Source organism: Sus scrofa, chromosome 16 (genome assembly GCF_054392235.1).
Source record: "Sus scrofa isolate SSC_HxYL_T2T_F1_AM1 chromosome 16, Sscrofa_HxYL_maternal_Yorkshire_Landrace_v2.0, whole genome shotgun sequence".
In the NCBI taxonomy this organism is placed as follows: Eukaryota; Metazoa; Chordata; class Mammalia; order Artiodactyla; family Suidae; genus Sus; species Sus scrofa.
This window is the reverse complement of record NC_139398.1, coordinates 51050190-51077786: the sequence shown is the minus strand read 5'-3', so window position 1 is coordinate 51077786 and position 27597 is coordinate 51050190. Positions and strand designations below refer to the sequence as shown.

Below are 27597 nucleotides of genomic sequence, written 5' to 3'. Positions count from 1 at the left end.
GGAACACAGGGTCGCTTCTATGCAAATCTTTGCTTCTTTTAGCCCAGCCAGACCCAGACTATTGCCTGCTTGGGGATACTTCCTAGCCTGCCTCTTGAGATGCTTATCCTCACTGCTCAGTGACTGGGGACCTGACACAGGTACATCAGAAGAGCATGCTTTTACGTGCAGTAAACTTTCAAACTAAAAAAAGTTTCCCTCAGTGTTGTTGTTATATAATTTGTGTAGTATAAGGAAAAGTGAATAATGATTTAGAATGGAAAAAATATCCAGGCTGTGAAGAGCTCTTAAAGGTGACTCCAATTTGCAGTGGAATCAATGTGTCTGATGATAAAGTCAGTATCTATAGAGAAGGCAGGTTTTCAGTTAGTGGGGTCAGCGAGGAAAGGTAGAATTGTTGTGAGAGACCTTGAAATTTTGGCAGAAGAGGATTTTCAGCAATGAAATTCAAGGAAAACTTTTTCAGTGGACTTTTAAATAATTATTTCAAATTTATTTTACATTATCTGGTGTCATAAGTGCTTTTGATAGCAGATTGAATTCAAGCTGTAATTTTCAGCCTTGGTAGTCTTAAATATCTATCCCTTCATATTTACCTTAATTTTTTCAAATACTAAGATGGGTAGTTTCTGTTTTACTTACAAGTAGAAGAGGGACCAGGGTAATGAATACATTTTGAGTTCCGTTTTCTCATTCATTTCATAGTGCAAATGAAGATTTTTTTTTAAAAGCTATGTCTAATGCATCTTTACAAAATTCCTTTTCAGAAAATGAGTTTTGAATATTTATTTTAGTGCTAATACTTGTGACCTTCCTTAAGCTCTGTGCTATTAAATCTTAAGTGTGTGAGTTTTATAGCTGAGCTGGAATTTTAGTGATATTTTAAAGTCAGATCCTCTCCTTAGTAGGCTGTTTGCATATTACATGCAAGCTATATTTTAGGATTTTTAAACTGAAGATATGTTGATAAATGATTTTGACACAACTTATTCCCTTGAATAAATTATATTTTATAAACATTGTCCTGCTTTACTCTTGAATGACACATGACACTGAGAGACAGAAACTGGGTTTCTGACATACCATGGTGTCCTGGTATTGATCTTGCTCAGCTAGTTAGTTATTACTTTGCCCTAAATGTTGAATAGACCACACCTAGCCCTATGTGGGTTTGAGGGGAAATGGGGCCAAATTTGCATGAACATGCTATTAAGCTGCGGTCAGCTTCTCCTGAAAGGGCTGTAACTCCCTTAAGGCAACTTCCTTTCTAGGTAGTTGCAGAGCATAGAGACTTCTGAGACAGGGGCCCGGCTGCAGGGATAGGTAGGGGTTTTCTTGCTCAGAGGAGTGACCTTACATTACAGGGGGCCATGAATGGCCCTTTCTTGCTGTGGCTCAGCCCAGTCCACCCATCAGTTATAATCTTTGGGAAGAGACAGAAGCTCGGTGGTGGCCTTTGGAGGCACATGCTCATTCTCTGGTGATGCTTCTTGCGGAGTGAATGCCATTGCCTTCTTGATCAGCTATGTTGCCATTGTCTTGAGAGTAATTAGAGACAAAAGTGGTGATGCAAAAGTGTTAGCCTATGCTACATACAAATGTAGATTTTGAGGGTGCTGAATTTAGAATGATCTAGAAGTTTCCCATTGGAATTAGACAGCAGGCAAGCAAGATGATTTTTAATACCAGGATCAACCAAAGTCAGGATATGGAAGCTTAACGATATACTTGTTGGGACAACACTTTGGTGAGACAAATATGTCTTAAAAAAGAAAGATTAAATGAGTCATGAGAGAGTTGTGAGTATCCAGCCTGTTCTATTTCCTTTGCTACCACTCAAGTCTAAGTTACCATGTTTTCACCCTGGGCTAATGCCACAGCCTCCTCACTATCTTCCTATGTCCATCTGGACCCCTGGAGGCTGGCCCCACATCACTGAAAATCCAAATCTGGTTTTGCCTCTCATCTGTCCAGACTTTCCAAAGGCTTCACATCTCAGGAGCAGTGAGATAGGAAGTTTTTACTGGGGCTGACATGGCATTTCTGGCTCTACCCCTTACCCCCTCTCTGCCCTCATCTTGCACCACTCTCATTCTCATTTACTCCACTTGGGTCCCTCTGCTTTCATCACTGTTCCTTGAATACGCCATCCACCCTCCCTTCTCAGCACCTTTCCACAAGCATATTGTTCTCACTGGAATGTTCTTCCTCTAGGTAGCCGCATCACTCACTTCTGCATTGCACTCCCATCTCTTTTCAAACAGCACATTCTGAGAGAGGCTTTGGAGGCCATGCTATCCAAAATAGCACACACATACTCACCCCATCATTCAATCCATTTACCTTGCCTTCTTCTTCATAGCACTTATCACCACCTGTCATAGTCTGTTAAGTTGAATGCTATGAAACTGCCTCTTTTGTGGGTCAAGAACATTAGCAAATATTGGCCATTTCATGATGTTCAAACGCAAATATATTTATTAATTTATACTTTTTATTTCAATCTAAAATATATTTTTTTATTATTTTTGTTCTTTCCCTTGCACTGAGGTTTGAATTCTGTGAATCCAGAGGTTAGATTTGTTTGGGGCAATGTTCCCATTGTCTAGAATAAAGTAAGCACTTAGAAAAGCTCTATCGAGTGAATGGAAAGAAGAAAAGCCAAAGAACTTTGTTGATAGTGAGCAGAAAAACTTAAATGGAGAATGATCTGTGTGTAGACATTCTAGAAAAATATGATTGGAAGAGCTTCTGAGAGAGTCCAGAAAAACTGAAGGACTTTTTTGGATCCATGTGGAATAAAATGAAAATTTCTAAAAATTGGAATTCTGGGCTATATACAGATCTTAGTTATATATTTTTTACGTGGTTTCTTGAAACTGGGACTAAGAGGGATGAAACAAGTCTTGGATAAAACACTTTTGAGCTTAAAAAGTTTTACAGTGGGTATGTTACAAGGATCCAGCTTTTCAGTTGTGGTAGAGTTGATTTTTACTAGAGAAAAGTTGTGTTTTTAACTTTCAGGTCTAGAAACATGGCTGAAACTTTTAATACTGTGCCCTGTGTAAACACTTAGAACTACTAGATAAAACAGACAACCTCTTTCACTCGTATTTGATCTTGAAAGGAAAAAAAAACATGAGTTAGAAATAAAGATGGAATTGAAAACCTCAGGGACAAACATGTAAATCGTGCTGTGGTTGCTCTTGGGAAGCTATATTTAGTTTCCCTAAACCAAGGGTTTAGGTTTTAGCAACCATGTGTAGATGTGAAATGAAAAATTGAGACTGTGGGTTAGAACAGGGATCTTCAGCACAAAGTTGTGAGCTTTGAATGAAGGCTCTAGGGGAAAAAAATCCGCCATTAGTATAGAAGAGACAAGAAAGTTATGTCTTAGAATATGATATTTCTCCTGATCACATATCACTGTTGATTTGTATCTCATTTGGATTTGGGATTTGAATTTCTACTCCTTGTATGATATGGAAAAGTGTCAGAACTTGAGAAATTCACTCAAAAGATCCTAGATCACTGATAACTTTGAAACATTTCGCAGAATCAGTTGTAAGCCTCTTGGGAAGAAGATTACATGAAAACAAGCTTTACAGGTTTCCTACAGATAATTCCTTGTGAAGATTAGCTTATAACCTAAAATTATAAAACATAAGGAAAAAGGCCCCCATGAGTAAGCTATAAAGCACAACAAAGAGCAGGGTTGAAAATCTAATACCTTCAAACGATGGAACTATCTAATGAGACAGTGTAAAAATGATTAAGACATAAAAACATATTGTAGATATAAGAAAAATTAGATTTATAAAAAATACAGTTCTTTTTAAAAAACTTTTTTATTATAGTTGATTTACAATGTTCGGTCAATTTCTACTGCACAGAAAAGTGATCCAGTTATACACATATATACATTCTTTTTTTCACATTATCCTCTACCATGTTCTATCACAAGTGATTAAAAAAATAAAATCCTAAAAGTGAAAAATACGCAATTGGAATAAAATTTATCAAATGTGTTAAACAACAAATTAAACACAACTGAAGAGAGAATTAATCAACTTTAATGTAATTTGATAAAATTAACCAGAATACACTGAAGAGAAAAAGAAAATATGAAAGTTAGAGATACATTGAAGAGAAAGAGAAAATTAACTGTATAATAGGCATTCTAGAAAGAGTGAATAGGGAGAATTGGGAAAAGGTAATTTCTGACTGTTATGCAATTAAATTATGAATTTAAGCAAAAAGGCAATTAAAAATATCAGATTTGAAAATTAATAAACACACTTTTAGGCAACACAGTAGTCAAGGCAAAAACCATAATAAAAATTAGAAAATATTTAAAACCGAATGTTAATGCAAGGATGTGGAGAAAAGGAACCTTCATACACTGTTGGTGGAAATATAAATTGGAACAGCTGTATGGAAATTTCCCAAAAAACTAAAAATAGAACTACCACATGATCTAGTAATTTCACTCCTGGGTATATATCTGAAAAAAATGAAAACACCAGTTCAAGAAGACACATGCACCCAATGTTCACAGCATCATTATTTCCAATAGCCAATGTATGGTGGCAACCTAAGCATCCAGCAACAGATGAATCAATAAAGTATTCACACACACAAACATATAACACAGGTACATACAGTGGAATATTACTCAGCCATAAAAAATAATGAAATAAATTTTGGAGTTCCTGTTGTGGTTCAGTGGGTTAAGAACCCAACGTAGTTTCTGTGAAGATACGAGTTTGATCCCTGGCTTTGCTCAGTGGGTTAAAGATTGGCATTGACTAAGATGCATTGTAGCTAACAGATGTGACTTGGATCTGGTGTTTCCCTGGCTGTGGTATAGGCTGCAGCTGCAGCTCCAATTCAACCCCCAGCCTGGGAACTTCCATATGATATAGGTGCATCCCTAAAAGGAAAAAAAAAATGAAATTTTGCTATTTAGAGCAACATGGATGGACTTGGAGGGTATTATGCTTAGTCAAATAAATCAAAGACAAATACCATGTGATATCACTCATAAGTGAAATCTAAAACATACAACAAACTAGCAAATATACCAAAAAAAGAAACAGACACACAGACACAGAGAACTAACAGCAGGGTGAGGGAATGAGGGAGAGGCAAGATAGGGGTGACAGATTAAGGGGTACAAACTGCTGTGTATAAAATAAATAAGCTTCAAGGATATGTTGTATAGCATAGGGAATATAGGCAATATGTTATAACAACTATACATGGGGTATCATCTTTAAAAATTGTGAATTACTGGAGCTCCCATTGTGGCTCAGTGGTTAACAAAGCAACTACCATCCATGAGGACATGGGTTCAATCCCTGGCCTTGCTCAGTGGGTTAAGGATCCAGTGTGGCAGTGAGCTGTGGTATAGGTCACAGATGTGGCTTGGATCCCACATTACTGTGGCTGTGGTGTAGGCCAGCAGCTATAGCTCCAATTGGACCCCTAGCCTGGAAAGCTCCATATGCCGTGGGTATGGCCCTAAAAAAAAAAAAAGAAAAAGCAGACAAATCCCCCCCACCAAAATTGTGAATTACTGTGTTGTATATTTTAAATATATTTTAACTGAACTCTACTTTAATTAAATTTAAAAACTGGAGTTCCTGTTTGGGTTGCTGTAGAGGCATGGGTTTGATCCCTGGCCCGGTGCACTGAGTTAAGGATCAGGCATTGCTGCAGCTGTGGTATAGGTCACAGCTGTGGCTCAGATTGGATGCCTGGCCCAGGATTTTCCATATGCCACAGGTGCAGCCAAAAAAAAAAATTAAAAAACAAATAACTGTATGCTAATATTAATTAAAATAATATGTAATGAAACTTAAGGGAAGCAATGAAAATGTACTTAAAGCTAAAACAAAAGTTTCATCCTTAAATGCCTATATTAGAGAACAAGAAAAGGATAAAAATTAATAAGCTCAGGGAGTTCCCTGGTGGCTCAGCTGTTTAAAGATCTAACATTGTCACTGCTGTGGCTAGGGTTGCTGCTGTGGTGTAGGTTCAGTCCCTGGCCTAGGAACTTCTGCATGCCCTAGGCATAGCCAAAAAATTAATAAAGTCAGCTTCCAGTTTAAGAATTTAAAAAGCAAATATAAAGTATGATAAGGGAAATAATATGTAAAAAGTACATATCAGTAAAATATAAACCAGAATCAAAAGCTGGTCCTCTGAAAAGACTAATAAATAGGGTATTGCAGGCTTGAGAAAGGGAAAAAATAAAGTACTTAAAAATACTGGAAACATTATAGCTACTGGTCATATATTAGAAATAAACTCTTTATATCTAGAGTAAGAGAAGAATGTCTTCTACTTCTGCTTATACCCACCTGGGTCCTAGCCAATGCAGTAAGTGAAGGAAAGAAATAAAGGTAGGAGGAAAGAAAAAGAAGTGAAATTGTCGTTAAATGGAGAAAATATGATTATCAAAATAGAAAAGAGATGTTATCAAAAACTATTAGAAATAATGCAAAATTTCTGGAAGATTACTGTATATAAAATAAACCACTTTTGTAGGGAAGAATTCCTTATACACATTAAAACACAAACTATAAAGAAAAATATTGTTCGATTGATTATATTAAAACAAAAAATTGTGTACAGCAAAAGACACCAATAATGTGAAAGAAAAATGTTTCAGACTATGAGAAGAAATTCATAATACATATAACCAACAAAAATTAGTATATACTTTATATAATGGTATCCTACGAATAAATATAAAATATTCAATAAAGAAATAAGGAAAAGATGTGAACAATTCACAGAAAAGGAAACGGGAATGGCTGATAAAACAAATACTTGCTCTACCTCACTAGTAATCAGGTAAATGCAAATTAAATAAAAATTCTATTTAATATTCATCAGTTTGGTTGAATACTAAAGTCTAAAACTACCAACAATTGGCAGTATTGTGGAAGAATAAATTGGAACAACCAACCAGGAAAGCAGTTTGACATTATTTAATTAAGTTAAAAACATACAAAATCTGAAGCAACAATTCTTCTAGGTTTATATCATTGAAACATGCTTTATGTGTTCACCAAGAGATATGCATTGAGCATTTATTTTGGCATTATTTTGTAACTGCATAATACTGGAAAAAATTCTATATGTCCAACAATTGAAGAGAGTAAAAATGAAAAGTGGTATATTCATGTAGTAGATTATAGTACAACATAGTAAAATGCATAAACTCTATGAGATTTGTTAACATGAATAAGTTTCAACAACATAAAATTAAGCAAAGCAAACAAAAATAAACTGTGGAAGTCTTCATATATCATTTATGTAAAGATTTAGAACATGTAACACAATATTCTGTTTTTCAAAGAATATATTCTTAGGTAGTAAAATAATTAAAAGCAGATGGGAGTTCTAAACTCTAATTTTAAAATATTTCTGTGAAGGGAGGTAGGGAAGGAAGAAAATGTGATCAGAGAGGAAGGGATATACTGAGGCTTCAAGTCTGTCTGAAATTTAACTCTGATAATAATTAGAAATCTACAGAAAGAGGCAAAGATAATACAGAGCTGTCCTGTTTACCCTTCACTGAATTTCCCTCAGTGATTACACCTAACATAACTTTAGTACAATATCAAAACTGAAAGTTTGAGATTAGTACAACAGGTTTACATAGTTATTTGTCATTTTATCACAAATGTGGTTTTGTGTAACCACCACCTCAATCAAGATCAAAACAACTCCATCACTGCAAAGATCTTTCTTGTGCTGTTTTTTCATTCGTTTTGTTTTTTGCTTTTTTGTAGTCACATTCCCTTTCCCTTATGGTACAGACCTCTTCTTCTTTGCTTTCCATTTGTATGGACTCTTGATATGACATCAGGCCCACTTCAAAAATCCTGGATAATTGCTCAGATTTAATGTCACTGAACATTTAATTCCATCTGCAACCTTAATTCTCATTTGTCATGTAATGTAGCACATTCAGGAGGTCTGAGGATTAGACAAGAACATCTTCAGGGGTGGAGTGTGGGGGTATTAGTCTGCCTAAAAGAGCTAATGATGTTAACATTTTTTCATGTGCTTATTTTCCATCCAGATACTCTCTTCAGTGAGGTGACTATGTCTTTTGACCATTTTCATTCTTTTTTAAATTTTTTATTAAAGCATATCTGGAGTTCATGTTGAGGCGCAGTAGAGGCAGATCTGACTAGGAACCGTCAGGCTGTGGGTTTGGCCCCTGGCCTTGCTCAGCAGGTTAAAGATCCAGCATTGCCTTGAGCTGTGGTGTACGTTGCAGAGGAGGCTCAGATCACGTGTTGCTGTGGCTCTGGCGTAGGACAGCAGCAACAGCTCCCATTAGACCCCTAGCCTGGGAACCTCCATATGCCACGGGAGTGGCCCTAGAAAAGGCAAAAAAGCAAAAATAAAATTTAAAAAAATTAAAAAAATAAAAAAGACCAAAAAAAGTATATCTGATTTACAATGTATCAATTTCCACTGTACAATTGTATCAAATTGATACAAATGTATCAATTTCTCTTTATATTGTCTTATATTCTCTTATGTTATCTTCCATCATAGTCTATCCCAAGAGACTGGATATAGTTCCCTGTGCTATGCAGTAGGATCTCATTGCTTATCCACTCTAAATGTAATAGTTTGCATCTACTAACCCCAAACAAATTGTTTTATTACTAGGGTTTTAAGAGGGATGTGTGTATGTATTTTTAAAATTGTAGATGTGAGTCTTCTAATATTCAGTTTATAATTTTTTCCTCATTTTATACTTTGTCTTTTCAATGACCTCTTTATAGAGTCATTTATGGAACAAAAGTTTTTAATTTCAATAAAGTACAATTATTTTTTTCTTTTATGAGGAAATGATTTTAGTTTCGTTTTGTACTTCACTAAGCCCTAAGTCCTGAAGATTTTATCCTGTTATCTTCTAAAACTTTTATGACTTTGTATCTTACATCTCAATCTACTATCTATTTTGAGTTAATTTTTAATAGATGATAAGGTTTAGGTCAAGGTTTGTTTATTTATTTATTTGCCTGTGGATATATGTATGGATTGCTCCAGCACCATACATTGAAAAGACTGTACTTGTATTGAATTACTTTTTCGCCTTTCACAATAGGCCGTATTTGTGTGAGAATGAATTGATTTATTCCTTAAAAAGGGAGAAATATAATAAGCTGTTAATATTTAATAATTCTAAGGGCACACTAGGATATTGATCTTTATATTTTTCTATTGCATTGAAGTAGTTTATAATAGCAACATATAAAGGAGGAATTTGGATTCTCAAAGTCTGAAGGTATTGGGAGAGTTGGAGATGATGTGGTAAGGTGAGAATCATAGCAGATTGGACACTAACTGCGAGCTATGTGACTTTTATCAAGGCCGTGTTTCACTCTCTGTGAACTGGGAGTGCTGGGCTATATGACCTAGAGCGTTGTGTGTTGTGAATGCTGAGTGTAGGGACTACTATGAACTGGAATTTGGCACTTGCCATCTGCCTCTACATGGATTAAGTCGTGAGCCACTGAAGCTGCTGACCAGGAGTGAATTCTGCACAGTAAATTCTGCACTCTGGGAAAACTGGAAGAGAAGGTCTTCAGATAATTAGACATTTTTAGGAGGAGGTTTTATGAGCCCATTTACTGTATCTCCTCATATCTAGAAAAACACTAAAACCCTTCATGGTGATGTCTACTCCTTGTGACCAGTAGTAACCTTCACGAGACCAGCAGCAAACTTCTGTAAAATGTGTGCATGGCTGCATGAACCTCCCCCTTCACCTTTAGGACTTATATCTTGATATTCCCCCTTTCCTTAGTTTAGTGGACGAAAGATGTCCTGGTCCTCTCTGAGAATAGCCACTCCCAAGGGTGGGCCACTGAGCCCTGAGGGAACTCTGGAAAGAAAGACGGCTGGCTCACAGCTGAGGTACACATCAAAGGGGTGATTCCAGTAAGCCCAGACCTTTACAGCTTCCCACTGAAACTGGTTTTCTGTAAATCTGGTTATCTGTAAATCTTTTGTTCCTACTACCTTCCCTTTGTTGCAAAAACTCTTCTATCCTAGTTCCACCCTTTGCCTCCTGTGGGGGGTGGGGGGGTCTGCTCTCCCCACCAAGTGCTTTCTCAGAGCTATCTGAGATGCTGTCTTCCAGGCTTAAATCCTCATTTTGCAGCAAATAAAACTTAAATCTCAGCTTTCAGGTTGGACATTTTTTTTTAAGTCAACACTGCATACCATTGCTTTAGATGAGGAGAGGGATCCAGGCTGTCATTATAGCTTATGGTCCTAAGAAGAGAGACTGCTTCTATCCTGAAGTAGAGGCTGCATAATTAAGGAGAGGTTCATGGAGGGGGAAAAAGCTATCTGTTTCAAAATACTCTGGGAAATTTCAGTATACTTGTTAACTAATCAGAAATATATAGAAAATAATCATTATATAGTGCAAAATTTATATTTTGCATTTATAATTTGTATTTTGTAAAGATCCTGGACTAAATGCAGTGTGGTATCCTGAAACAGAAAAAGGATTAGTGGAGAAATTGATGAAATCCAGGAAAACTTGCAGTTTAGTGAATAGCATTACATTAATGTTAATTTCTTAGTTTTGGTGACTTACCCTGGTTATGTAAGATGTAAACATTAGGGAAGCTTGGTAAAGGGTATATAAGAATTCTCTGTACTATCTTTGCAACTACTTTGTAAATTTTAAAATATTCCAAAATAAAAATCATATTAAAAAATATCCCAGATACTCAGGCGATTCATTGGTACATTAAATTTTCAGTGGCACTTCCAGAGTACTCTTTAAAAGTACAGTTTCTCTGGTTTGCCCCAAATGTCATAAATAAGAATTTCTGGGCAGGAGATGGGGTTCTGAACTTAAAAAAAAAAACTCTCCTGGTGATTGTCATACACACTAAAATGTGAGGTGCTACTTTATAGCTTTCTTTAAGGAGTTGCCTTTCTTTGGAAAATGAAATGGAACTCATTTAGGCTATGGTTCATAAATGCCAGTCTATAGATTGATACAGAGCTACTACAAAATTTTCACCAGTCTGTAGCTCAATGAGGAAAAAAGACTAGGGATCAACTTCTGAAATACCGTGAGTAACTCTGTGGGCTGACTCCTCAGTGAAGCAACTATAACTGGTGAAAATTGTATTAACCTAACCATTTCAGTCTATGGAAATTGTCCTAAGGGCAATCAGCAAATGGGGAAATATTTTAAGAAAATGTACTAAATTGAGGCTCCAACAGCCAGGGTTTACAGCTTTTAAACCATTATCCACTGCCCCTCCTCCTGTCCCCACCAGCCCATTGTAATAGAACTTACACTCCAGGTGGTTGTACTCAAGAACATGGAGCTTCCTCTGCCCCCAAGCTTCCAGTCTAGGGCTACATGATCTCCCCTGGAAGGGCTGACTGCCAGCATTTCAAATCCTCTCCCCAGTTCTGTATTATAGAACTCTATTCCAGGTAAGGAGACTTCAAGGTCAGGGGCTCCCATCCCCATCTTGTAGGATAAGAACTTAATCCTAGGCATAGCAGACTTAGAAAATGGGCTCCAATCACCCTCATCCCATCTTGCTGAGAGGACAGAGGTTATATATAGAGGAGGTAGGTCTAGAAGACCAGATGCTTAGTACCCTGAGAGAACCAGGCCACTATTTTCTCCCCCTGATCTAGAGCAATGGTGCAGAGATTTTTCCCAGGTGGAGAGCAAGCTTTAGGACAGAGAACCTCCATAGTTGTCCCCAAAGAAACTGATTTTATTGGGATCAGAATGTGAAAACCATCAAGGCTTAGAGTACTGTTGAGAAAAAATGGAGATACAGGTTGTAAGCAGTTAAGAAGAGGCTGCTAGCTCCATGATAACAAAAAGATAAATTGTAGGTCACCTGGAAGTTTAACAGACAGTACCAAAGAAAGAGCAAACTAAGAAGAGTTCTTCTGGGATTGCGACAAGCTTCAAAACCCCCAGAAGGGCTCCAGGTTGAATTGAATTCAACTGTGGGGTGATTTATCCCCCAGGGAATTGTTGAAAACAATAGAGCAATCAGCCAGCAATTAACAGAAGCTAACGGTCTAGTATTTTACTAGCAGAGGAACATAGCTGACTGAGATTAGGGAAAGAGGCAGTCAAGGAGAGCCATGCTAAAATCGCTGTCAGCTCAGGGTGACGGTGAACATACCCAAGGCTGTGCCCTCTGAAGAATGACATCAGAGGCTGCAAACTGCAGGGATAATAGACTGCACTGAAATAGGCCAGTCAAATCACTAAACAATTAAGCAAAAACAATGACAAGTCCCATGGTGTAGGAATCAGTTGCTGAAGTACAGTGTCTAAAATATCCATTTTTCAGCAACAAAAAAAAAAAATTATAAGACATGAAGAAATAGGAAAGTGTGATTCATACACAGGAAAAGTAGGCAAGAGAAACTGCATTTGAGAGGGCAGAGATGTCAGACTTAGAGAAGACCAAGATGTCATAACAACTGTTAAAAATATGTTCAAATAGAAAAGAATAGAAACACTAATTTGAAAAGATACATGCACCCCAATGTTCATAGGAGCATTATTTACAATACCCAAGATAATGGAAGCAACCTAAGTGTCCATCAAAAAATGAATGGATAAAGAAGTTACAGTGGGAGTTCCCATTGTGGTGCATTGGAAATGAATCTGGCTAGTATCCAAGAGGAAGCAGGTTCAATCCCTGGCCTTGCTCAGTGGGTTAAGGATCTGGCATTGTGGTGTAGGTCACAGATGGGCCTTGGATCCTGCATTGCAGTGGCTATGGTGTAGTGCCGAGACCAGCTCAGTAGGATGGTGCTGAAGAACGGGTGCTATGGAGCTTAAGGGAAAAAAAGTTAGCATAAAACAAGACATAGAGACATTTATCTTAAGTAAAGGTGGGAAAAGGGGGGGGCTCAAGGTCTCAGGGACCAAGAGCCCAGCATCAAGAAACCACACTGCTTTTATTGTGCTCTTGAGGATTACATCAAGCGAAAAGGGGGTTGTAGGTGCAGGATATAGATTTTTTTTTTAAATTATTTTAAAAGTCACTTAGCTGGTAAATGGTTAAACTTTTTACTCTAAACTATAGACATTTAAGAATCATTAGCGTTTGAGTTAGCTATCTATGCATAACATTTCAGAGAATCCTCACTGTGCTTCTACAAATGGCATGCCTATTTGTGGCAACCCTGTGTGCCTAGGTTTGCACCTTGGTTCTCTTTTCTTATGCATATTCTGTTAATGACCACTCATAAACCACTTGGTCATGAGGTTCCTCTTTCTCTTATTCTTTAGAGGACATATCATGCTTGTGCAAATGGCGTGCCAATCTGCACAGGTCCACATGCCTAGACCATTGTATTATGTCCTCATTCAGCTGACCCCGTGAATAACCCATGCACTTTGTTCTTAAGCTTAAGTCATTTACCAGCACTGTGACTGTATTTCAAGCAGGAAGGTGGGATAAAGTAAAGAAGGACAAGATGGAGTTTTCAGCAAAGAAGCTAAGGAAATATTATAAAAACATGTCTTGCAACAGTGTAGGCTGGCAGCTACAATTTAATTTGACCCCTAGCCTGGGAACTTCTATATGCTGTGGGTGCTGCCTTAAAAAAAAGCAAAAAAAGCAAAAAAAACCCCACAAAGAAGTTATGTTATATATACAGTGGAATACTACTCAGCCATAAAAAAGAATGACATTTTTGCCATTTGCAGCAACACAGATGGACTTGGAGGGCATTATGCTAGGTGAAATAAGTCAGATAGAGAAAGACAAATACTGTATGATATCACTTATATGTGGAATCTAAAAAATAAAATGAACTAGTGAATATAATAAAAAGAAGCAGACTCAAAGCTACAGAGAATAAACTAGTGGTTACCAGTGGGGTGGGCACTATAGGGGGAGAAGAGGAAGAAGTAAAACTATTAGGTTTATAATAAGCTACAAAGATACATTGTACAGCACAGGGAATATAGCCAATATTTGATAATAACTAGATTATAACCTTTAAAAATTGTGAATCAATGCATTGTACACTTGTAATTTACATATATTGTACAGCAATTATACTTCAATAGAATAAGAATTAAAGGATATCATAATTTAAAATATAAAAGAAGATATGACAGTATTTCATCAGAGAATGTCAATAAAAAGAAATTATTTTAAAAGAACCAAATAGAAACTCTACAGTTGAAAGTTAAAATAACTTAGAAGAAAAATTTACTAGACATTTAACAGAAGATTCGACCTGGCAGTAGAAAGAATTAGTAAAGATATATTAATAAAGATAATGCAATCTAAACGGAGAGAAAAATTATGAACAAAAATAAACAGAACCTCAAAGAATGTGAGATGCCATTAAATAGAGCAACATATGCATAATTAGAGTACCAGAAAGTAATAGAATGGACCAGAAAAGTGTTTGGAGACCATAATATTGCTCCTTGAGAAACTGCCCTTCTTCTAAGAGTCTGACTTTCCTAGTTTATGTTGGTAAAATTTCCCTTTGTGGGAAAAAAAAAGAAAGAAAAAAAAAAGAAAATGTTACTTATGGGAGACGGCAATTATTTTGCGGTGTCTTTAATTTGCAAAATAAAATGTTGGCACTTCTACATTGATCTCAAATTATTTTTGATGTCAAAATTTTATTGTTCCATAAAATCCTAAATTTTGGAACCACTGATTTAAGAACTATGTATCTATTCAATGGCCCTTTGAACCTGACAGTTTAAAAAAAATAATAGCAATTTTAGAAAAATAATAATAACAAAGTTTTATCATGAGAAGGGCATTATAGGTCTTCAAATGCCTAGCAAAATACTTACTACACAGTAAATTTAATGAATATGTCCTTGGAATGCATGGCAATTAGATTACAAGTGTGTGACTTGCTCTTGGAATGTGTATGTTGGTGGGAGCATGGGAGCCTCCTAGATTTTATATGTATGAGTTTACACATTCTTGATAATCTTATTCCCATGAGATTTTCCCTTGAGGTATTTATATGGGTTCTGAACATTTAGTTGAGTCTCAGCAGTCCTCCAAGTATTAAGGAATGGGTGGAGTTATTTAAGACCGCCTCCTCCAATTTTCAGGAATATTTTCTATAAGTGGTATGGCTGCTGTTGCATTCGCACATGTGCACTGTTTTCAGTACATTTCCATCTTTCTTCTTCTCAGTCTCTGAAGACCTTTCAAATAATCATATTTGTTCTCCCTCAGTGTCTGCACAGGTACTCTTAGTATCTTGGAGAACTGGGAAATATATTAGCTCCATAGAGGTTTTGGTTTACCTTTTCTCTTCCACAGGCTGAGTCTAAAATTTCTTCATATGTTGTGAACAATTAGTACCAGGCTGACTGCTGTGAAAATGCTTGGTAATAATTATGCTTCCTGGACCTTTGTGAAATAACATGCTTTACCCAATTTAGCTCCCGAGTGGTTGAGAAACATCTGTACCCTTAGCCTTTCTTGTTGGAAATATGTCTGTAGAAGGAGGCAGTGGGTAACAGCCATCCAGAGCATTGACTCTGAGGCACAATTTCATATCTGTTGATGTCTCAAAGGGACACCTTTGACATGGCTTCCCAAGTTTGGATTTACCAACACATGAGACTAAAGACTGCAATTGCAGTATTTTGGACCATTGTGTGTGACTAAGGCAAAACAAAATGCTGGGAATATTATTGTTGATTCACCTGGTAACCCAGGAAGAATTAGTCCGGGACCTAAAATGTTTAAAGTTGCAAGAAAGTAGAATTATTCCTGACTCAGAAGACTTTGTGCTCAAAAGACAAGACCTGCGTGCACCTTTGTCAGCAGCTAAATTATTGTCTTAAGAGAACAGTCATAATGATAACCAGAGTATTTCTTAATATCTGCTGCTGTTTTAAAGAATTTCCCACAGTATTTCATTGTGTCATAATGTTACTAAACTTTATATTGCAAGAGCTAAAACCTACTTTAATTGAAGCCATTTAAATTTGCATATCCTACTGAGCCCTTTTGTGCATAAAGCATTAAAATGTGAAAGTGTCTTTTTAAAGTAGAGTTTTGTCCAGATATATGCTCAAGAGTGGGATTGCTGGGTCATATGCTAGTTCTATGTGTAGTTTTCTAAGATACCTCCATACTGTTCTCCACAGTGGTTGTACCAACTTACATTCCCACCAACAGTGCAGGAGGGTTCCCTTTACTCCACACCCCCTCCAGCATTTGTTATTTGTGGACTTATTAATGATGGCCATTCTGACTGGTGTGAGGTGGTATCTCATGGTAGTTTTGATTTGCATTTCTCTAATAATCAGGGATGTTGAGCATTTTTTCATGTGCTTGTTGTCCATCTGTATATCTTCCTTGGAGAAATGTCTATTCAGATCCTCAAAATTCTACTTAGAAAAGACACATGCACCCACATGTTCATTGCTGCACTATTCACAGTAGCCAAGACATGGAATCAACCTGAATGTCCACTGATTGATGATTGGATCAGGAAGAAGTGGTATATATACACAATGGAATTCTACTCAGCCACAAAAAAGAACCAAACAATGCCTTTTGCAGCAACATGGATGAAACTAGAGACTCTCGTCCTGAGTGAAGTAAGTCAGAAAGAGAAAGACAGATGCCATATGATATCACATATCTGGAATCTAATATATGGCACAAAGGAACCTTTCCACAGAAAAGAAAACTATGGACTTGGATAATAGACTTGTGGTTGCCAGGGGGGAAGGAGAGGGAGTGGGAGGGACTGGAAGCTTGGGGTAAATAGATGCAGAATGTTGCCTTTGGGATGGATTAGCAATAGGATCCTGCTGTGTAGCACTGGGAACTCTGTTTAGTCATTTACGTTGGAACACATAATGTGAGAAAAAAGAATGTGTACATGTATGTGTAAATGGATCACCATGCTGTACAGTAGAAAAAAAATATATATATAAATAAATGATTAAAAAATACAAAAAAAAGAAAATGTGCTAAATGAAAGAAGGCAGTAAAAAAAATATGAAAGTTGTTTTTTTTGATAGCAAAGATAGAACAGTTGGTAAGAAATCTTATTTGTGAAAAACCAGCCTTGAACAGGGCTAACAAGCCTGTTTTAATTGACTAAAAAGAGTTCCCCTTCCCTGGTACTGTGTCAGCTCGCTGTGGGATGTCTCCAATCTTTGCTGTTACTCATTTTTTTGGGGGGGCACATAATCACTTGAACTATTATGAAGCTGCTTCAATTATGAATATCTCCTCTCCACAGCTGAACTGCAATCTTGATTTTACACTGGCCCTCATAGAGCTGGCTGTTTTGCAGGGGCTCAGGACAGAAGTCATTATTCTGAGAGGTCGTGGCTGGTCTTACAGAAGAGAATGGTTGAATAGGATTATTATGGTCTCTGAATGATTTACTGTGAGGCTTTGGTGTGTGTGTGTGTGTGTGTGTGTGTGTGTGTGTGTGTGTGTGTGTGTGTTCCATACAGTTATTGGTTACTTTATCTCTTCAGTATGTTACTATGTATTGTTTTAGACACGGATTTTGTTGGAGATACTGGTGGAAAATGATAATGAAATAAGTTAAGTGGATCAGCTCATTGAGAAGCCCAGAGGGTAGGTCTGGATCCAGGAATCCGGAGTTATCATTGGGACCACTTCTTTATCACACAGCTTAATTTTTCTGTCTAGCATCATTCAAGCATACTCTTCACATGTAACCTTGCCACCAATGTATACACTTTGCCATGAAGGTTTCCAACCTATTGCTTCAGCAACTTCAGTGGAATGACAGCTTCTCTGTTCTGATAGTTTTAAGAAGAGTCCTAGGATTGATTCTCACTGGACTCATGTAGGTAATACAACCATCATTGAACCAATCGCTGTGACCAGTGGGAGGGTCATATACCAAGACTGCCTGAAATGTGGAAGTGTGGTTTCTCCAAGTTAAATCACAAGGTCGCTATTGGAAAATTGGAGAATAAAATCCCTCCATCCCCAATTACAAATTACATAGTTTGATCTTCTGCCTATCCTTACTATTCACAATAATACCTGCTTTCCTTTTCTACTTGAACAGTGTAAATCTCTTTATAATAAACCTCTGCCTTTTAGCCTCCCCCAGGTCATGACCACATGCTCTATGAAAACAGGTGGGAGTAATGAGAGACCAGTTAAAAGATCAACCTTAAACCCTGTTCATGCCAGAACCCAGGGTTTTATCTGACACTTTCCAGAGCCCACACCAAAGTCTACCTATGTCTGATGGATGATGTTTACCATTCTAATGTTTTCCAAAACTTAGTTCACATTAGGCTGCCAAGTGAGATTTTGGAAAACTCTTCTGGGAAGGTTTTATAAACAATGGAGCCTGAGACCTTTTCTTGTGCTGATGTACTCATTTCATCCAACATTTTCTTCTCTATGTTGACTCAAGTTCTTCTCTTTAGTCAAATGTCATTAGAGTCAAAAGTCAAGGAATACTTGTGTAATATTGAAAGAAGTTCCCTATTTCTCCTGTTCTTACATCAACTGGAATTGAAATTAATGGTCTGCACCGTTGTTTTTACCCAAACAAGAGTAAGTTATAGCTGTGGTCAGAGTGCCCCTTCTAATGGCAAAGAAACATCTAGAGTGATTCACTCAGGATATGGTGGCTTTCAAAGAACGAGAAACACAGCAGTAAATTTCCCTGTTGCAAAAGACATTATGTTGTCCCATTTTAACCCAGACAGCAGTACTCAGAAATAGGGTTTGTTTTTTCTTCAGATGCTTTATTGCAATAAGTTTATTGAATGATGTCTGGGAAAAACAAAACAAAACAAAAAAAACTTTGTTTCAAAATAGTTAAAAACTCATTTGAAAATGAGTAAAGACCTCAAGAAGAGTTGTATTTCTGGATTCACATTTTAGTATTTTACTTTAAAATCATTTTTTTGTTTTTTTCTTTTTTGTTTTTTTTGTTTGTTTGTTTGTTTTTGCTTAGCTTTAGACCTTTCATAATACGTCAATAGTTAAAACAAATCAACTGTGAGCCCAACATCTAAAAATTGTAGCCAGCACAGACTCCCATGATGTTTATTGCCCTGACTATTCTGATGTTTTCTTTGAAGAGCTTGGGTGTTTCATGGTCAGCACTATCCAAACAATTAATGTAATAGGGTGGAATGTCCCTTCAGAAGAAATAGCTCCTTCTGGCAGAAGGATAAACTGTCTTTAGAATGAAGAAGAGTTATGTAAGACCATTTCTGTCCAAAATGATTGGGCTGAATTCCAGATTTCCCTAATGAAACCGCTAAATAATTGCTGTGCTTGCAGTTGTGGAAGTATTCAATATCAAGTGTTGATTGTTGCCACTTGAGCAACTACTTTAAAACCATAGTTCTAGAGCTAAGCCTAAGTGATTGTTAAGGAAGTTGACTATATGGGAATTTACTTTTGATGATAGTAAATGGACTATAATCTGAGATATGAGTCTTTTTTTAGTTGTTATGACTTTTGTTGAAGAAGATTTCTGAGATAATGTTTTTCTGTTGGCCTTTGGTAAATGATTGTATCTTTCAGAACTTAGAAGATCATTTATAAATTAAGGATAATGATACCTTTATCTTCTTAACTCCTCTGAAATATTCTGAACACTTCAAGATCTAAATGTTTTTCTTTTCAGCTTTTACAGTAAAATTTATTTTATCAACCTTTAAAAACTTTGCAATCATGTGACTTTGATGGCCTAATCTCAGGAGAAAATATTGTGACTGATAAAAATAATACTTCATAAGAAAAATAAATTTGTTAACCTTGTGAGAGGAATGATTTTGTGGTTTTTATTTCTGAAAGCAAAGGACACAGCATAAACTTAAAAAAATAGCACTAGATAAATATCAGTATTAAAAAAGGACTGAAGTTGCAAAGTGAATATATCCAACATGCCAGAATGTGTATTATTTATGGGTGGTGAAATGCATAGACTTTTACTATTAAATTATAATCCTCTAGTGTCTTGAAATTCTCAATTTAGGATTACTTGCTTTTTATTTTAAACAGAAAAAAAATAAAAATATTGATATGAAAAATCTAGATGTATCAGGAAACTTACATAAAAATTCTTTTAAATTGATACCCAATTATTCTTAGTTCTTAGCTGTTCCACTCTGCTTTCAAACTACCCTAGAACTTAATGGCTTAAAAAATAACTAATTTTACTGTTTATCTTGATTCTTACACCTGAACTGGGCTCTGCAGGCAGTTATTTCCCTGGTGGTCACTCCTGTGCCTGTCTTTAGCTGATGGGCCTGCAGCAGGAGGGGTTAAGCTTGGTTGGGATACTGGGATGACTGAGCTTCTCTCTCTGTAGTTTCAGAGCCTTACCTTCTTTACAGAAAGGGTATAAGACAAAAAGCTAAGGAAAGAGTGATATGAAATAGGGCTGAAATGGAAAATCGGAGCCAAATCACATATGGCCTTGTCAGCCATGATAAGAATTTGTCAGAACAATAGAATACCACTGAAAGATTTAAGGAATTAGGTGGGAATGATGGAAATAGGTTGATAGATTGACAATTTGTAAAACTAAATCTAGTCTTTGTATGGAGAATGACAATTTGTAAAACTAAATCTAGTCTTTGTGTGGAGAATGACCTTAAGAGGATGAGCATGAATGTGGGAAGACAGATTTGGAGGTAATCACAGGAGTCTAAGTGAGATATGAAGATGGAGAGATGTGGAGATTAAGTGACAATATAGGATGTTTATCAGGCAAAATAGTACCTAGTTTGCTGTGGTATGGTAGGAAAAAGGGAGAAAAAAATGAAGTTCTCATGGGTTTCTTGTTTGCAGAACTGCATGAATGGTAGTACCATTTATAGCTATGTCTATGTCATCTATGTATGTATGTGTGTATATGTATCTTTTGTCTGTCTCTGCAGAAAAATCAGGTACTAATGTATAAAGGGGGAGGGTCGATCAAGAGCTTGGATTTGGGGAGTTGCTGTTGTGGCACAATGGAAATGAATCCAACTAGTATCCATGAGGATGCAGGTTTGAACCCTGGCCTCACTGAGTGGGTTGGGGATCCAGAGTTGCTGTGAACTGTGATGTAGGCTGCAGATGTGGCTCAGATCCCAAGTTGCTATGGTGTACGTTGGCAACTACAGCTCTGATTTGACCCCTAGCCTGGGAACCTCCATATGCCATGGGAGTGGCCCAAAGAAATAGCAAAAAAAAAAAAAAAAAAAAAAAAAAGAAAAGAAAAGAAATCCAAAAGAGATGTTGACTTAGGTCCAGGAATTTGGATCTCAGAGAGGTCCAGTTTAGGGATTAAATTTGTGATTGATTGTTCATGATTGAACCTGGGAGCACAAATGAGATCACTTAGGGAGAGACGATAGACTTGGAAGAGATGGGATTTCAGACTGAGCCTTGAAGAACTGACCTTTTTAAAGCCTGTGTAGAAGAGCTTGAACAAGAGGGCTAAGAATATGGGGAAATCCAGAAGAATATGATGTCAGACAACAGAGAGTCTTGAAGAAGGAGGCATTAAATAGTATATAAGAGGAGTAATAATAAATGCCCCTTGCTTTTACTGATAAAGTCATATCCGAAAACGTTTTGGAAGAGATGGTGAGACAAACTGTATTGAGGTAGATTAACAAGTGAGAAAACCAAGGAAAGGAAGACAGATAGTTAATACAACTCTTAAAGGAGATTGGGCTCTGAGTGGGAGAGAGATATAAGGTGGTTGTATGGTGATGTGCAGTTTGGAGACATCAGAGATAAGAGATAATGGGTAGACTAGAGAGTATGGGAACATAGCTGAAAGAGTTAGTTTTAGGAGAACGTACAATGTCTAATAATTGACTTACTATTAAGTATTCAATTCAAAAGTAGCTATACTTTCCAAGTTTTTATTTTTAAATTATATTTTTCATGCATGTATTTTCCAAAGAGCAGGAATAAAGGTAATACATAATACTTATAATGGTCAAGAACTATGAAGGATCTTAGTTTTATCAGCTTGTCAGCCAAAGAGCTCCCTAGTGGCCCAGCAGGTTAAGGACCCTGTGTTGTCACTGCTATGGTGTGGATTCAATCCCTGACCCTGGGAGTTCTGTATGCTGTGGGAACGCCCCTCTCCAAAAGCCCCCCCCCCCAAAAAAAACCAAAGTTGTCAGCTAAGATGTTAGCCTGATGTGGTTTAAGAATGCTGTCATAAGATAGAGATAAAGGACTTTATAACTCACGGCACTACAAGCTATGTGAACTTTGTGTCAGTTTTTCTTTTCCCAAAGTTCGATGGCAAAATGAAGCAAATGAAGCAGCCAAGTTGGATGCTGCAGACACAGTGGGTTTGTGTCATAGCTAAGGAACTCTGAGCTTAGGGAACCTGAATCTTTTATAATAGGCGACAGCAAACCTGACCAATCTTTGCCCTGGAGGGGTACATGACCTTTATTACACTGGTAAATGGACAATAAACAAAACTTTGTTCCGTAGGAAAACACTATGCATCTCTATCTTGTAAGGCTGTTTGTTATATAAACATCCTTGAAAAGATAGTTCTGAGCCTAAGTTTTCAGAGCCTCTGCTAAGAAGATATGCAGAAACATGGGAGACTAATGGAGAATTGTCTCCTAACAATTGTAACTAGAATTTATGGTCATTACCTGTGTGCCAGGCACTAATATCAATTTCTATTCTAGTCCAGTACTCACAATAGCCCTTTGAGATACTTGATTAGTTGGCTTGTGCTGTCAAGACAAAATACCATGGACTGGGTATTTCAAACAAGAGAAAGTTATTTCTCACAGTTCTGGAGGCTATAAATCTAATTTCAAGTTGTTAGTAGAATTGGTTTCTATTGAGACATTTCCTCATGGCTTGTAGATGGCTGCCTTTTCACTATGTCCTCACATGGCCTTTCTTCTGTGTGCTGGTTCTCCTGGTGTATCTTTATATTCTTAGAAGGATTCCAGTTCTATTGGATTAGGACCCCATTCTTAGGATGTTATTTAATGTTACCTGTTTAAAGCCATGTTTCCAAATACAGTCACATTGTGAGTAAGGCTTCAACATAAGAATTTTAGGGGAACACAGTTCAGTCCATAACAGGTAGTAAATGCTACTCATTACTGCAACTATTTTACAGATGAGAAAACTGAGGCTTAGAGAACTCAAGCAACTTTAACAAGGCCACACAAGTAAAAATGATGGAATGGGATTGGAACTGAGCTCCAGTCTGATATCCCACCCTCCTAGTGAGAATAAATATGTTGTATTTTTCAGTATTTCAGGGGGTGGGTTTGATTTCTTAGCTTTTGGATCAGAATCACTGGTCTTGTGAAAGAATGTTACAGTATGTTATGTTACTGTTATGTTACAGTTTATTAGCCAGATTGATTGACTGACTTCCTTGTTTTTCATCCTTATTTTCACATACTTACTTATTCAGGTGTTCAATATGTTTGTTGAATTCTCCTGTGGCCAGTCACTAGTCTAGGTGCTAGGGATCCACCAAAAAAACAAAATAAACTCGTTGGTCTCATGAAAGGTACACCCTTGATATTGTGGGAAAGATTTCTCACTATCTCCCCTAATATAGTCCCAGTTCTTTAAAATTTGTATTTTCTGCACAAATGAAAGAGAAAGGGAACTAACATTTACCAAATGTCAACCATATATTAAGCATACCTACTCACTTATATTATCTCTTTTAATAACTGATGGATAGCCTATTATAGCACAGGGTGACTGTGCCATTTAAAACATTTAATTCTGGGAGTTCCACTTGTGGATCAGTGGGTTACAAAACTGAGGCAGTGTCCATGAGGATGCAAGTTCGATTCCTGGCCTCACTTGGTGGGCTAAGGATCCAGCATTGCTGCAAGCTGAGGTGTAGGTTGTAGATGTGACTCAGATTTGGTGTTGCTGTGGTTGTGGCATAGGCTGGCAGCTGCAGCTCCCATTGGACCCCTAGCCTGGGAACTTCCGTGTGCCATGGGTGCACCTGTAAAAAGAGAAAAGAAAGTATTTAATTCTGATTGTGGAAATATATTTTCCTTGTGATTGGTCAGAGAAACTTTGCAAGGTCAAGTGTTTTGTTGTAATGATGTGTTTTTGAATAATGCACACATGCATACATATATCATTGTACATCTATATATTTTTATGTTTTTCCCTCCTTGTGTCAAAAAATAGGTGACAAGTTCCAAGAATGATTAGAAGTTATCATAACACAGATTGCTTTCTTCAAGGTTCCAGGCTTAATTGGTGAGGTTGGGATTAATCAGTTTATCAGAGTAGAAAAATTCAAGTATCTAGGAAGAATGTCTTGGGATTGAGAGGTGTCAGATATTATTGATGACAAAGAGAGTCTGGGGAAAAATGAAAACAGAACCCAAAATTTGTACCACTCCTAAAGTTATGTGCAAGTTTTGAGAAGCCCATTCATTTAGTCTTATTTATTCTGATTCCAACCTGCTAGAATTTCTTCTAGCTGTTGGTATCTCTATAGGTTTTGCCTATATATGATTTTCTTTGCAGCATAAAAAAAGGATTATTTAAAGTGTACTTAAAAGAAGAGAAGACTTTTCTCAATTGAAAAATTAAGTGGTTGCATTTCAAGGTGTCATTTGACCTTTATAAAACTATTTGGAGTCAAGGCATAGTGTATTAAGGCTAACATTTTTGTGAAAGTTGATTCCAACTGGGCCTTTCCTTTGAGTTTTCTGGGGCACCATATTTTATTTATTTGAGCTGCTGTGATTTGAGATGCATGATTCACTGGTACTTTATTATTATAGTGCTTCTCTCTTGAAGTCTAATACTTTGTTTTTATAGTCCACACTTGGGGATTAGCAAGTTAACCTTCACTGTCACCAGATGTGACAGGGATATAAAGAAAGAGATTTCTTAACACAGACACTTTAAAGAACTCTTTTTATGTCAATAAAAAGCAAAGTAATAATAATCAATCCATAGGTTATTTTTTCTTTTTAAAAAATAGTCAACTGCTTTGACTTATTAAAATTTTTTTTGAGGTTTGTATTCAAACAAGTAAAATTTACATTTACTCTATTTTATCTTTATATATTTTATTGTATTTTTAAAATTTACCATTGTGAAATTATTTTTTAAAACTATTTTCAATTTTCATGTCCATGTATCTGATTCATTAAAATTCCTGGTGTGTATGTTGCAAGACTTTTGGCGAATAGACATTGAAAACAGAATGTCACTTAACATACATGACAATAGCCACAATTTAGTAGAATAAAAATAAAGTTTTGTCCGAAAATAGTTACAACTATAGAAATGTATTTCATTGCAGTTCTAGAGAAAACATTGAAGAGTTAATAGCACAATGATTATGAGCATGAACTCTAAGGCCAGATTACCTAGATTCGATTATGTCTTTCACTATATGACCTGCAAATTGCTTAATCTCTCTGTGCCTCAGTTTCTACATCTGTAAAATGGAAATAATAATATGACCTATTTTAAAGGATTGTAACTGTATTTAATTAAAGTAATATATGTAAAATACTTAGGACAGTGTTATGTGTCAACATTAGATAAAAGGTAGCCTTTAATTATTATTATTATGAAGTAGAGCCCCAGAGTGTCCGTTTGAATTCAGTGAAATGAGGAGTTGGGTTCTCAACTTTGCAGGTCTAGTAATTCACTTTTATCACTGCTCCCAGATTTAATCATCTCAAGTCTCTGAGAGAAGGAATTAAACAAACTCATGGGTGACTAATGTAACAGCCAGAAGTCCCATTTGTAAAAGTGACAGAAAAATTATTTTGAAGCTATTACTGAAGTAATTTTTTTTTCCTCATGCAGTGCCTTTTACCTGTAATTCTATTGGGCTCTTTGATCTAGATATTGGTCTCTATGACTCAGAGAAGGGAGGCTTCAATAGAAGAAAAAAAGTTTATTAATAGTCTTTGAGGTTGGAAAGCCTTAGCATAAATATAAAGCAAGCAAGAAAATTCATTTAGTCAAGCCCTCTTTGCCCTGGTCACTGGATGAAGATCCTCCTGCCTTTGGTAGAACAAAAGAGCTAGAGAAGATGGCAGTGGAGTAAATCTAGGTGTTCTTCCCTGAAAAGAAGTTCTCTGCTCTGCAACCTGCTCCAAAGCTGAGCCCTGAGGAGGTGGTGATACAAGTCCAAAATTAACTTGGGATCCCAAGAGCCGTGAGGACACAGGTGGGATTTCCTCACGTGCTGTGATGGCATGACACCAGTTGAGTAGGGGTGAGGGTATAGCATGACATGATGTGGTGTGTCAGGTGATGAGAGTTTGATTTTTATGACCCCCAGAGTGGCTTGGAAAAACCTTGCTATTTTCCTCCCCCACCCACTTAAAACTGGTCACAAGGAATTCCTTTGTGACTCAGCAGTTTAAGAATCTGGTGGTGTCACTGCAGCAGCTTAGGTCACAGGATCAGTCTCTGTGAGAACTTTCACATGCCTCAGGCACAGCCAAAAAAACAGTGGCCACAAATTTTTTGCTACTTCCTGTTAAGAAGTAGAGACTAATTCCCTTCTCCTTGACTGTGGGCTGACCTAGTGGCTTGGTTGACCAATAGGATGCACCAGAAGTGAGCTTCTGTGCATTCCAGGGCCAGATAATAAGACATTTTGCAACTTTCACTTGGATCTCTTAGAATGTTCCTTTAGGGGAAAGCCAGTTGCATGAAAGAAATCTGGCCATCTTGCTGGAAAACCTATCTAGAGAAGTCCTAAGACTTTTTGGATAGGGTCAGGGGCCTAGGGAAGCTCAGCCTGCCACGTCTTTCCACCAAGACAGCAGGCATGTAAGTGAAACCATCTTGGGCTTCCAAACCAGTCCAGCCACCAGCCACACAGCACTAAATGATCCTAGGGGAGGCAGAAAAAACATCCAGCCCAGCCCTTGAAGATCTGACCATATGTCATGAACATAATAAATCAATTATTACTGTAAGCCATTAGTTTTGGGCGGTTTGTTCCACCACAATAAATGACCAAACCAGTACATACTCTTCGCATGACCTTAGAATTGCTCAGAAGCAGTTGGATAAATTGTCTGACTTTGACCTGAAGAAGCCTTTTGGTCAGGGGGCAATTTATATGCTGATCTGGGGGGGTGATGATTATGCAATCCCTACCTTCAAAAGACCTTACAGGGAGGGACTTCTGTTCCTAAGTATTGACAGAAAAAACCCACTCATTTTCACATTAGCAGTGAACATTAGCAGGGACAATGATTGACCAAAAAATAAATATCACTACTGCCATGATTATGTTTTTGGAGTTATAAAACATCATGGGCCTGCCAGCCATCCACTCTCTAAATCTTAGATACTGCTCATGGAGATGGAAGGAATTTAAGGGACCTTGATTCCACCGGGAAAACCCTCACACGACAGAGGAACCCATGATTTGAATGAAAAATATCTTGAAGTGATTAAGTTGGTTATTTGCCACTCAGAAAAATGGGGATTAAAATAGGAATTAAGTAGTCATAGAAAGATGAAAAGAGTGATATTTTTTAGCACAACTGCAGTTTCTGAAATA

The 27597-nt window shown here is 37.0% G+C and overlaps 1 protein-coding gene across 23 annotated transcripts in view; it reads left to right on the top strand.

Moving 5' to 3' along the window:
• Window positions 1–27597, top strand: part of PDE4D (phosphodiesterase 4D) — a 1507422-nt gene that overhangs the window by 264956 nt on the left and 1214869 nt on the right. The window lies entirely within an intron of this gene.